Source organism: Oryx dammah, unplaced genomic scaffold (genome assembly GCF_014754425.2).
Source record: "Oryx dammah isolate SB20612 unplaced genomic scaffold, SCBI_Odam_1.1 HiC_scaffold_5, whole genome shotgun sequence".
NCBI lineage: Eukaryota > Metazoa > Chordata > Mammalia > Artiodactyla > Bovidae > Oryx > Oryx dammah.
Window position 1 is genome coordinate 97,449,990 of NW_024070189.1, and position 11,856 is coordinate 97,461,845.

Genomic DNA, 11,856 nt, shown 5'->3' on the forward strand with positions numbered 1-11,856 from the left:
TCACAAACCCTGGATGGGCCTGTGCAGGACTTGAAGTTGACTACCTCCTCGCTGTGTGACTTGCGGGGAGGGTGTCCCCTCCCTGGGCCTCCACTGCCCCATCTGTGCAATGGGAGGGTAGCAGGCCTACAGTGCAGGGCTGCTGCAGAGCTCCATCTGATGGTGCGGGCAGTGTTTGGCCAAGCTCCTGAGCACTTAAGAAATGGCTCTGGTTCCCCTCATTGCCCAGGGCCCTTGAACAAGGCTCTAGACAAGACTATAAGCCTCCAGGCCCTGCCTCCCTGCTTTGGGCTGCTAAGTACAAAGGAAACAAGGGTTGCTGTCTGCACTCGGGTGGGCTTGCTGGGCTTGGGGTATGCCAGGCTCCGATGGCTGGTGTGAACAGAGCTGGCAGAGCCCTGAGGCCACCCTCCCTGCCAAGCCTGGTCATTACAGAGAGAGGAACGGCAACAAGGGCCCTGGTCCAGGTCTGAGGGAGTGGTTCTGGGCTTGCCCACTGGGCAGGATGGAAAGGTGGCTTGCCAGGGACTCAGGTAGCATGGAGAACTTGCTCACCTGGAGAGGGAGAGGCTACTGCCTGCCAAGCACACAGGGAAAACATCTTCCACCAGCCCCTGCCCTCCCCAAACTCTTTCCTGCCAGCATTAGACCGGCCCACCTCCTCAGACCTCCTTGCACTACTGGGTCCAAACCCTGGTCCAGATCGGATGCTCAAGTCACTGCTGCTGATCAGCGCCTGTCTACCAGTATCAGACCCACTTCCACTTGAACCCTGGCCTGTCTCTTAATTCATGAACATGTAACTGATTTTCCTCTGGGCCTCAGTTTCCCCATCTTTCGCGTGGGGATGATAACACCTGATTCACAGGGCTGTTGCAAAGATCCAATGTGATCAGCAGAGCACCAAATAAGCACTGAGAAGTGGAAGTTGCTATTATCATTATTCACTCAACAAGCATCCATGGGGTTGGAGGGGAAAGGAGAGAGCGCAATCCTCAAGCTCTTGGAAATAGGCACCAAGCAGAGATTCTGACTCTGGTGTTCATCAGCCTCCCTGGGGAGTCAGCTAAATGCAGGTTCCTAGGTCCACTGACAGAGTCTGGGATGACCCTGGAGTCTGCTGTTTGAGCTAGTCGCCTGGATAATTCTGGGGCAGGTTGTACTGGGGGCACTGAGGAGCCCTGGCCCGGACTTTCCTAGCCTTAGGAGAGTGGCCCCTTGTGGCCCCCTCCCACCACAAAAGGGCTTTGAAACCTCCGCACTTGCTGGTGCTTTCTCCCCCTCAAGGTGCAAACCCTGCAGGCCTCCTTGTTTCCGCTCAAGGACAGGGGGAGGTGGCATCGACACAACTGAGCTCAAAATGGGGAAGGGGAGATGGATAAAACAGCTAAGCCAGCTTCTCTATTGGAGACCTTCTCAGCATTGTCATTGTAGTCTCCAGGAAGGATGATACTGAATGCCAAATTTCCCAGGGAAATTATTTCACCAGGGAACCTCCCCTTTTTTTTTTTTTTTTTTCAATTGTGGAAGGCTAGGTTAAGCAGAGTTCAGGAGGGTGTTCCCTGAAGAGGAATAAGTCACAAATATCTATACAGGATGAGATGTGTTCCCCATCTATTTGAGCATGACTCAGCAAATCTGTTCCTTAGCAATGAAAGTGCCAAAAAATGCACCAATGGCTGCACCTATCTTCAAAGCCAAGACCTGTTTTTGGAGAATGTTTGAATCCATTCTTTAGGACACAGGCCGGCATATTTCTGTGAAGGGCCAACCAGAAGTCAAGATTTTTGACTCAAGGACAGAACAAGTCTATTCTAGTGACTCAGCTCTGCCACTGGAATGTGAAAGCAGCCATAGTCAATATGTAAACAAGCAGCTGCGTGGCTGTGTACCAATAAAAGTTTATTTCTAGACACTGAGATTTGAATTTTACATAATTTTCACATATCACGATATATTATTCATTTCACAAAATGTCCTTAAAAATATAAAAACATTCTCAGATCACAGGCTGTAAAAAACAGGTAAAGGTTTAGCTGTAATGGTTTACATCTTGGACAAGGCCCTCCTAAGGAAATGAAAGAAAACCTCACTTTCCTCACCTGTAGACTGGCGTCAAAAACAAACTTTTTTGGGAATGGGGAAATTAAATATAACAGTGTGAGTTTCCCTCATCCTCTATATCCAGTTTGGTTTTTTTTTTTTTGGTGGTGTGTGTGTGGGGGGGTGTTTTTATTTGTTTGTTTGCCACACCACATGGCTTGCAGGATCTTAGTTCCCTAGCCAGGGGTTGAACCTGGGCCCCAGCCGTGAAAGCACAGAGTCCTAACCACTAGACGTTTATTTATTTATTTAGCTGCGCAGGTCTTAGTTGTAGCACACAGGATTGACAGCATGTGGGACCTAGTTCCCTGACCAGGGATCAAATCTGGGCCCCCTGCATTGGGAGCACAGTCTTGGCCACTAGACCAGCAGAGAAGTCCCACCAGTTAGTTTGTAAGACTTATCAATAATTCCTCCAGAACAGATCCTAAGGCTGGGCTTTTCCCTCCATCTTTATCAATACCATGCTAGTATTGATGGTTACCATCATCTCTTGCCTGGACCCACTCCTCACTGGCTCCTGGCTTCACTCTTGCCTTTATAAGAGTCTTTGAAACACAAACCCTGTTGTGTCGCTCCTCTGTTGAAAAGGTTCCAATGTTCTCCATAACGGAGAATAAATAAAAACCAGAGCCCCTCCCATGACCTACAGGGCCTCATGGGATCTGGCCCCTTCCAGGCCCCTTTCTCACTCTGAATGTTCTAGCCACAATATCACTCCTTCCCAAATGCTCCAGGCCTTCCCCTGCCTCAGGACTTTTGCCCCAGCTCTTCCATCTACTGGCAAGCTCTCCTCATCTCCGCCTACTGGCTCCTTATCACTCATGTCTCAGCTCATAGGTCACCTTGTCAGGTCTCAAGCACCCCCTTTACAAGCCCTCTGGAGCACATACTCCTGTTTCATTTTTTTCCTGGCCCTGTATCCTGTTTGGTTATTTCCTTCTTCCATCCACAACCAGAAAGGTAAGGGTGCCCATCACTCTATTCCCAGCTAAGAGAACACTGACAAGCACACAGCTGGGACTCCGCTCCACTTTCACTGCCAAATAAGTGTCCACAATACTGGGAACAACACACTGCTAGTGAGTGTCAAAGACGGTTGAAATCTACCGACTGGTGAGAGAGGCTTGCGGAAAAGTTACTGCCTCCTGCAGCTGTGCCACAGGGGCAGGTGATGCCTCCGAATCCAGAACAGGCCCCTTAGGCCAGGAAGACTGTGCACCAAGCAGTTGCTCTCTGGAGGTGGTGTCCCTGGCAGGTGGAGGAGTGGGGAAGAGTCCTGTCTGGCCCAACCCTTGTCTTCAGCCCCAAGATGCTGGAGCATGTGGCAGGAGGGGAGGGTGAGCCACTTAACTCCAGGGACACCTTTCCCAGGTCCCCACTTTTCCATGACACCCAGTGCCCCAGCTTATGCAGCTGCTTCCCAGAAGGCTGAGTCTGAGCCTGGGCCCAGGGACAAACTTTCTCTCTGGGTCTTCTCCTAAGGCTGGGGAAAGATCTTAGGAGAGTGACACCTTCCCACTAGAAACTTGAGTTCTAGGACCTGGCTTCCCAGGATCCCTATCGTCGGCCCACACGGACCAGCAAGTGAGTCAAGCTTTAAACCCACTAGGCTGTCACCCGATTTGAGATGATAAAAATAAATGCGAGTGGTATAATTCCAAGGGCTGAGCAGGAAGTGACAATCGTCATAATAACAGTAGCAGTCAACAAAGTCTGAGCAATTACTATGTATCTGATGCTCAACATGTATTCTTTTATGGGATCCACAGTACCGTAACATGAGATTAAAGTCGTGACCGATGATCACTGCCCCTAGTTTAGATGGGAGGAAACTAAGGCCCAGAAAAGTTAACTTACTTGCCCAGGAGCACACAGCTAGAGAGCAGTTGATTGTTTCAAAGACAAGCAACCAAAGCCAGTATTCCCTTCTGTAGTCTAATAACTGCTCTGGGCTTGGGCCTTTCAAATGCCTAAGATATGGAGGGTGGGGTGGGGAAGGGGGGCGGTCACAGAGAGTGGAAGAAGCAGTCAATGAGACTAGATCATCAGTAACACTGCTTTCTGCCTCAGAATTTGCGTTTCTAACAGGTGCTGATGATCTGACAACCTGGTTATTTCTAGATCTTTACTGAAAAATTAAATCTCTCCCTTTCTTAAATTTCAAGAGGTTCTGACCTGGGAAAAGTCCCTGGAGAAGTGACATCCCTTCTCCCAGCCTTATCTCAAACTTCTGGGGGAAAGCTTTAGGAGAACCTGGAACATTTCTTCTTGAAGTTTATTGATTGATTTTAAAAGAAAACGGCTGCAGTCTGCTGTCAGCCCTGCTGATGCCAAGCTCCAAAGCAAAATGGAGAATAAGCACAGTGGACTTGGCTTGGCTGGCTATTTTAAAAAATCTTCCTCAAGCTGGCAGATCTTGTTGCCCAGCAAAGCAGTCACTCAGATTCTCCTCTAACAAAGTAGAGCACTTCCCCTTGTCTCTGACCTCAGTGTCCCCGCTCCCTCCCCACGTGGCTCTGGAGGCTGGTACCTCTTCAATGACATGTGATCCAGCTGACACCAACTTGATTGACACAAAAACATGTGTCTGACCAAGAGAAGCTGCTTCAGAAACTTCCTCAGGAGCCATTTACTCCCCATGCCCAGAGAGGAAGCCCAGGATAGGCAGAAAAACTAGGAATGGCCCAATCTCCAGGAATAAGCCCCCTGTCCAGGGATAACAGGAAGGAGATCTTAGAGCTGCCCACAGAGAAGCAATCAAGTTTCGGTTCTTCTAACTCAGCCACCCAAGATCATGTCTCTCAGCCAAGGCCTTCGCTCTCTGCAAACCAAATCATCCAGACTAAAGTCATATCCCTAGCCCACAGCTTCAAAAACTCTCCACCCTCACCTCCTCTCAAAGAAAAGGTAGATTGAGGAGGGAACAGCAACGTTGACATCAAGACCAACAGTTAATCTATAAAACACTTTCAGAAACAGTAGATAGGAGTAAAAACTTCAAGGATGAGACTAGAGAAATTTCTGAAAGGAATTAGGAGGCCTGAAATGCAAAAAAAGAGGAGAGATGGCAATGACTGAACCCACTTTACAGGATGGAAAACTGAGGCCTAGATATGGCAGGCACTGAGTACTGGCAGGTTCTAAAGTGACGAGGAACAGGTGGCCTCCATAGCTTCAGGGAGCAGGAAGGCCTAAGAGCAGCTGCCCCACCCCGTTCCCGGGGCACCGGCCAGCCCCCAACCACACCTTACGGCCTGGCCCCGCCCATCCACCTAGATCCCGCCTCACCCCTCCCTCACTCCCATTGGCCCAACCCTCCAAGTCCCGCCCCCTTGTACCTCCCGACATATAAAAGCCCCCCGCCCGGGCCGGTCGACCTCCACTCGCCGCCGGCTTGCGAACGCCCGCCCCTCGCGGGGGCCGGGCCGCGGGGCCCGGGGGCGGGTGGTGTCGCCCCAGCCGGGCCCCAGCCCCCCTCCCCCACGGCCCCGACGGTCGCCGCCGCCATTTTGACCGCCCGCCCCTTCCCCCAAGACTCTGACCACAGCGACACCCGCCGCCTGGGCCCCGCCGCCCTCCCCGGCCCGGCCTGCCACCCTGGGGCCGCCCGGGTTACCTCGGCTTCTTCCCACTTCTTTCTGCGGAAGGGCTTTCCAGAGGTCTCGGAGGCGATGTTGGGAGGGGGACAGAACGTGCCGGGGTCCCCGGGCCGGGCCGGGGGGGTGGGGGTGGGGGTCGGCCGGGCAGTTGTTGTTGTTGACTCGCGTTGCCGGGTTGCTTGGTCGCCACGACTACCGTGGCTATGGCGCCTCCGTTTCCCTCACCGGGGCAACTGTTGCTACCCACCCTACTTACGTCACGCTCGGGGGGCGGGGTCCAGGGTGATTGGCGACACCGGGAAAAGTGATTGGACGGCGCCAGGCCCTGCCGCTAACCTATTGGCCCCAAGGCACGCTTTTCAACACCCTCTCGACTTCCCGGCGCTCTGATTCACCGGTGTTAATGTCCATCAAAGGAAATTGAGCCTTCAAAGGCCCTGGAGCCCGTCACTCCCCCAAGGAAGCATCGGGCTAAGAAAAAGGGGTGGGGTCTGTGAGGTCGGGATTGGTTTGCTGCCTTAAAGTCTGTCTTCTGGTTAGACTAAAGGGATGTCAATCTAACCCAAAGGTTTGCCGCGCTCTCTAGCTGGCACCTATACGCATGCGCGCCACGCAAAGCCCCCTGGGAGTGGTAGTCCGTTCTTGCGTACTTTAAACGCCTTACCAAATGTAAAGAGCGAGAAAGGACAGATCTCTTCCTTCAGACTTCTACCTTTCCCGGTGGGCCAGTTCTTGGTCTCGCGCGCTGACGTCAGGGGAGGAATACGGTGACGCAGAGCTGCTTGTCTGTGACGTTGGTGGCGGAGGCCGGGCTCCGGGTTCGATGACGTCACCGGGCGCTCTTTTCCGCCCCCCCCCCCTACGCCATTGCCCTACGGAGGTGGGATGAAGGTGGGGACACGAGACCAGGGTTCGATCCCGGGCCCCAGTCACAGACCGACCCCCGCCACCGCTTCCGCTTAGGCTCGTCCGGCTGTCTCCCACCTCCCCGCCGCCTCGGGCCGGGAAAGGTTACGGCTGCCGGGGCGACCGCGGCTATCTCGGCCCCGCAGGAGGTGCGGGCCGCCCTGCGAAAGGTCTCCCACAGGCGGGGGACTTAATTAGCTGCTTCCACCGTGAGCGATAAGCAAAGGTCAGCGTCCAGCCCTTCTGGGGCAGCTCGGATTGCTCAACCAAGCTCCACACGCTCTCCTATCCCTCCCCCGTTCCTGCCCCACTCCTGCACTCCTACGTGCCTCAGTTTCTCTAGGGAAGGAGAAGAGACAGAAGCGGGGTCTGTATTAGGTTGAGCGTCTTTGGTACAAAAATTCGACCATCAAAATGAATAATATTTTAATGCAATATTGCAGTTATGTTTTAAATATCAAATTTAATGGGGAAAAAATAAATCCATAGTGAACAGAATAGCAAAATTTTAAATAAACACGGAATCCGTCAGGACTGGGATTAGGGAGAAGTGAAATCATGCAAGTATAGGGTAGAATCTTACCTTTTACTTTTTTGGGGGAGGGGCATGAGTTTTGACCTTTAAAAATATCTTGATGACAGTTTTTTAACACTTTAAATTTTGTGCTCCAACTCCCACCAGAGACAAGGAAAAAGGAAAAAGAAAGCATAGACTCAGAACTTAACGTTCTAATTCAGATTCTGCTGTGTGACACTGAGAAAGTGGCTCCACCTCTCTGAGCTGCTGTTTCCTAGTTCGGCCAACATTACACTTTCTTCTACAAGGCCCTGGTAGAAAAAGTGAAAAAAGAAGACAAATCCCTAGATTCTGTGGTCTACTACAAATAAGAGACATAATAAGAGAATTACCTGGTGGTCCAGTGGTTGGGACTCTGAGCTCCCACTGCCTGAGGCCTAAGTTCTATCTCTGCAAAGGACATTAAAATAACTTCCTGCAGGGTGTGGAATGTAGTCCCCCTTCCCCACTAAATGACACAGTAAGCAGAGACATTAACACTTAAGAGTCTAGGATGGGACTCGCCTTCCAATGCAGGGGATGCAGACTCCATCCCTGGTCAAGATCCCACATGCCTCTGGCAAAAAACCCAAAACATAAGATAGAAACAATATTGTAACAAATTCAATAAAGACTTTAAAAATGGTCTGCATTAAAAAATCTTTAAAAAAGGTTCATAAGAGCTGTGAGGTGCTATTAACTATAAAATAGATAATCAGCAAGGACTGATTATATAACACAGGAAACTATATTCAACATTTTGTAATAACCTATAAGGGGAAATAATCTGAGAAAGAATATGTAGGTGGCTGAGTAGTAGTGAATCTGCCTGCTAATGCAGGAGACACAAGTTCAATCCCTCGGTCAGGAAGATCTCCTGAATGAGGAACTGGCAACCCACTCTGGTATTCTTGCCTGGAAAAATCCCACGGACAGAGAAGCCTGGCAGGCTACAGTCCATGGGATCGCAAAGAGTCAGACATGATTGAGCAACTGGGCATGCACACACACACATAAATTTTATATATATATATAAAGAGAGAGAGAGAGATCTAGAATATATAGAGATGTATCTGAATCACTCTGTCATACACCTGAAACAAATACAACATTGTCAATCAACTATATTTTAAAAACAGCAACAAAAAAAATAAATAAAAAACAGCAACAGAGACTCAAGAAAAAATGAAAAGCTGTGAGAGCAACATTAGACTGTGTGATAAGAGTGATGCTGGAACCCATGTAACCTGAGGAGTTACACGGGTTACATTTGAACCGAGCCTGAGTGGTGAGAAGAAGCAAGCAAGCCCCCAAAAACAGAGATGAAGGGAACTGCAGGAGCAGACATCTGAGGACAGGAGCAGACATCTGGCTGGAGTGGGATGAGCAGAGAGGAAAGCGCCAGGAGGTGAGTTCAGAAATGTAAAGGTAGTCAGATTCTGCAGAAATCCTCCCCAAGAACCCAGCAAAGTGGAATATTCCCCCCACTTGCCAGGTGAGCAAACAAAGGCTCGGGAGGGAAAGGAGAATCCTCTGGGATCATGTAACAGAAGGCAGCAGCAGGCAGACAGGCTGTCTTCTTTTCTGGGACTTCCCAGCGTGCTTTGCTGCCCCTGGGTGTGACCCTAGATGGAACACAAGAAGCAGCAGTCTGCTTGGAAATGTTCACTGAGCCCCAAGAATTAAGGAGACTTCCAGGAAGGAGTGCCCAGAATAAGTCCTGGTTGGCAAAGCAAGTCACTCAACCCATTCAGCTAATTCTGTGAGACAGTTTTGGGTGTCAGAGCCAGCCATGTTGAGCGGTGGGGTGCAAGAAGCCCTATTTTTACTTCCCACCCATTTCCCCACCTTCCTGAGGTCCTGAACCCCAAGTTGGGTCCAACCAAACCTGGAAATCATTTCTTCAATCAAAACTACTCATTATATAACTTAATGGGAGTGGACAGGGGTTGGGGTGGGGGGGCTTCCCTGGTGGTTCAGTGGTAAAGAATCCACCTCCCAGTGCAGGAGACATGGGTTCAGTTCTTGATGCAGGAAGATCTCACATGCAAGGGAGTGACTAAGCCTGCGCGTCACAACTACTGAAGCCCGTGGACCTAGAGCCTGTGCTCCACAGCTAGTGAAGCCACCACAACGAGAAGCATGCACACACACACACACACACAAGAAGCATGCATGCGCCAACTAGAGCAGCCCCTACTTGCTGCAACGAGAGAAAGGCTGCTCATAGCAATGAAGACCCAGCACAACAACAACAAGAAAAAAAAAGGCAAATATTCTTCAATTAAAAAAAAAAAAGCTGGCAAGGAAGGCAGTGTGGGATTAGAAATGTTGTATATTTTTATCTGGTGGCAGTTGCACAGGTATATAGATGTCAAAATTCCCTAAGCTCTCTATTTAAGATCTGTGCACTTTGGGAATTCCCTGGCAGTCCAGTGGTTAGGACTCAACACTTTCACCGCCAGGCTGAGTTCAATCCCTGGTCAGGGAACTAAGATCCTGCTGCTGAGCCAAAAATAGAAAAAGGTCTGAGCACTTCATATACATTATACCTCACTTTGGAAGTTAAAACACACACACATTAACCCATTGGAAGTAGCTTTTAACTAACTCCTTCCTGGAAACGTTACTTATGAAAAGTAAGGAATTAGCATGATCTGGCCTTCCCAGTAGTAGCTTTCCTTGATCACCAAAGAGCCCAAGAATGCCAGCTAAAAAATGTGGAAGGAAGGAGAGAATTAGAGAAAAAAAAAAATCACCATTTTTCAAAAGCCAATGCAGTAATTAATTTAGAGGGTAATCATCAATGGGTGTTACCAAATATCAGGTGAGGACTTCCCTGGTGGCACAGTGGATTACAATCTGCCTACCTGGTGCAGGGAACAAGGGTTTGATCCTTGGTCCAGGAAGATGCACATGCCTTTGGAGCAGCTGAGACTGTACACCAAAACTACTGAGCCCACGCTCTAGAGACCTACGAGCCGCAACTACTGAGCCCACATGCTGCAGCTACTAGAGCCCGTGAACCTTAGAGCCTGTGCTCCGCACCAAGAGAAGTCACTGCAGTGAGAAGCCCGCTCACTGCAAGAAGAGTAGAAAGTGGAGAAAGCACCCCCCGCCCCCCACTGCAATACACACACGCACACACACACACACACACACACACAAGCTGTGAAGACCCAGCACAGGCAAAAGAAAAAATAATTAATTTTAAAAAGCCTCAGGTGAGAAGATGATGGAGCGAGAGATATGCACCGGGTTTCAGAGGCTTCACTAGGTGTGTGGGTGCAGACTTCATCACGGAGGCCAGACTGTCACCAGCGTTAGCTGCGTGAAGCTCACAGGAGAGGGACCCTCTGGCCTCCTGGGCCTCCTGATTCGATATCAAAGGAAGTTTATAGCTTCTCCCAGGACACCCCTTGTCAAAACATTAAACTTGACTCTGATCAAATCTCTCCACCGAACATCCAGTTTGCAGGAAATAGGAAGCATAGAGGAACAAGCTAAACGACATTAGGAAACAGCTGAGAGTGGAGTGTGCTGCAGGACAACTGTCCCGGTCTCTTCCACGTGTCAGTCATGACAAAACGAAGTGGGGAAATTCTAGGGTGGGTGACGTCATTTATATTTGAAGCCAAATTGTTCTTTGTCCCCCGGGTACGTTCTGTGCACTGTGGAGAACTGAGCAGCATTCCTGGCCACCACTCACTACTGCCAGTAGTGCACGACCCTTCTCCATTCGACAGGTGTGACAACCAAAGATTCCGGGTGTGTGTGCGTGCACACATGCTAAGTCGCTTCAGTTGTGTCCAACTCTTTTCGACCCTTTGGACCATAGCCCACTAGGCGCCTCTGTCCATGGGATTCTCCAGGCAAGAATACTGAAGTGGGTTGCCATTTCCTCCTCCTGGGGATCCTCCCGATCCAGGGATCGAACCTGTGTCTCTTACATCTCCTGCACTGGCAGACAGGTTCTTTAACACTAGTACCACCTGGGAAGCCCCAAAGATGTCTCCAGACACAGGCAAGTGTCCTTGAAGAGACAGCCCTAGAGGATGGTGGAGCAACTGACCAAAGGACCCAGGATCGCTAGACTGTCTGCAAGCAGAGACAAACAGTCTCTCGTTTAAACTAGCTGTTGTATTGAGAGCTGTTAACCTGAGAGAACTACAACTGTGCTAATTCTGTTCCAAGTTTTATTTTACTTTACTTTTGGCTCTGCAGGGTTTTTGTTGCTTCTGAGGCTTTTTCTCTAGTTGCGGTGAGCAGGGCTACTCTCTTGTTGCAGCGCACAGGCTTATTGCAGTGGCTTCTCTGTTGCGGAGCACACACTCTAGGGCACCTGGGTTTCAGAAGTTGCTGCACATGGGCTCAGCAGTTGTGCCTTCCAGGCTCTAGAGCACAGGCTTAATAGTTGTGCTGCACAGGCTTAGTTGCTTTCCCGCATGTGGGATCTTCTGGGACCAGGGATTGAACCCATGTCTCCTGCATTGGCAGGTGGGTTCTATACCACTGAGCCACCAGGAAAGCTCAGTGGTAAAGAAACTGTCCCAAGTTTTTATGTTCACTGAGTTTTGCACCAGATAAGAATGCACACTGAAATAGGAAGTTGGAAGCAATGAAGGTGTCCATCCCTAGGGGACCAGAAAGATGAAATAAGAACTGCATGATACAGAATACTAAGCCAAC

At 50.0% G+C, this 11,856-nt stretch overlaps 1 protein-coding gene across 1 annotated transcript in view; it reads right to left on the reverse strand.

Annotated features, from left to right (window-relative positions):
- Nucleotides 1–5,924, reverse strand: part of RFX1 (regulatory factor X1) — a 33,141-nt gene extending 27,217 nt beyond the window's left edge. The window contains exon 1 of the mRNA XM_040240906.1: nucleotides 5,723–5,924. The gene's annotated coding sequence lies outside the window, so the exon portion shown is untranslated. The remainder of the gene's footprint in view (nucleotides 1–5,722) is intronic.
- Nucleotides 5,925–11,856: the final 5,932 nt, after the last annotated feature.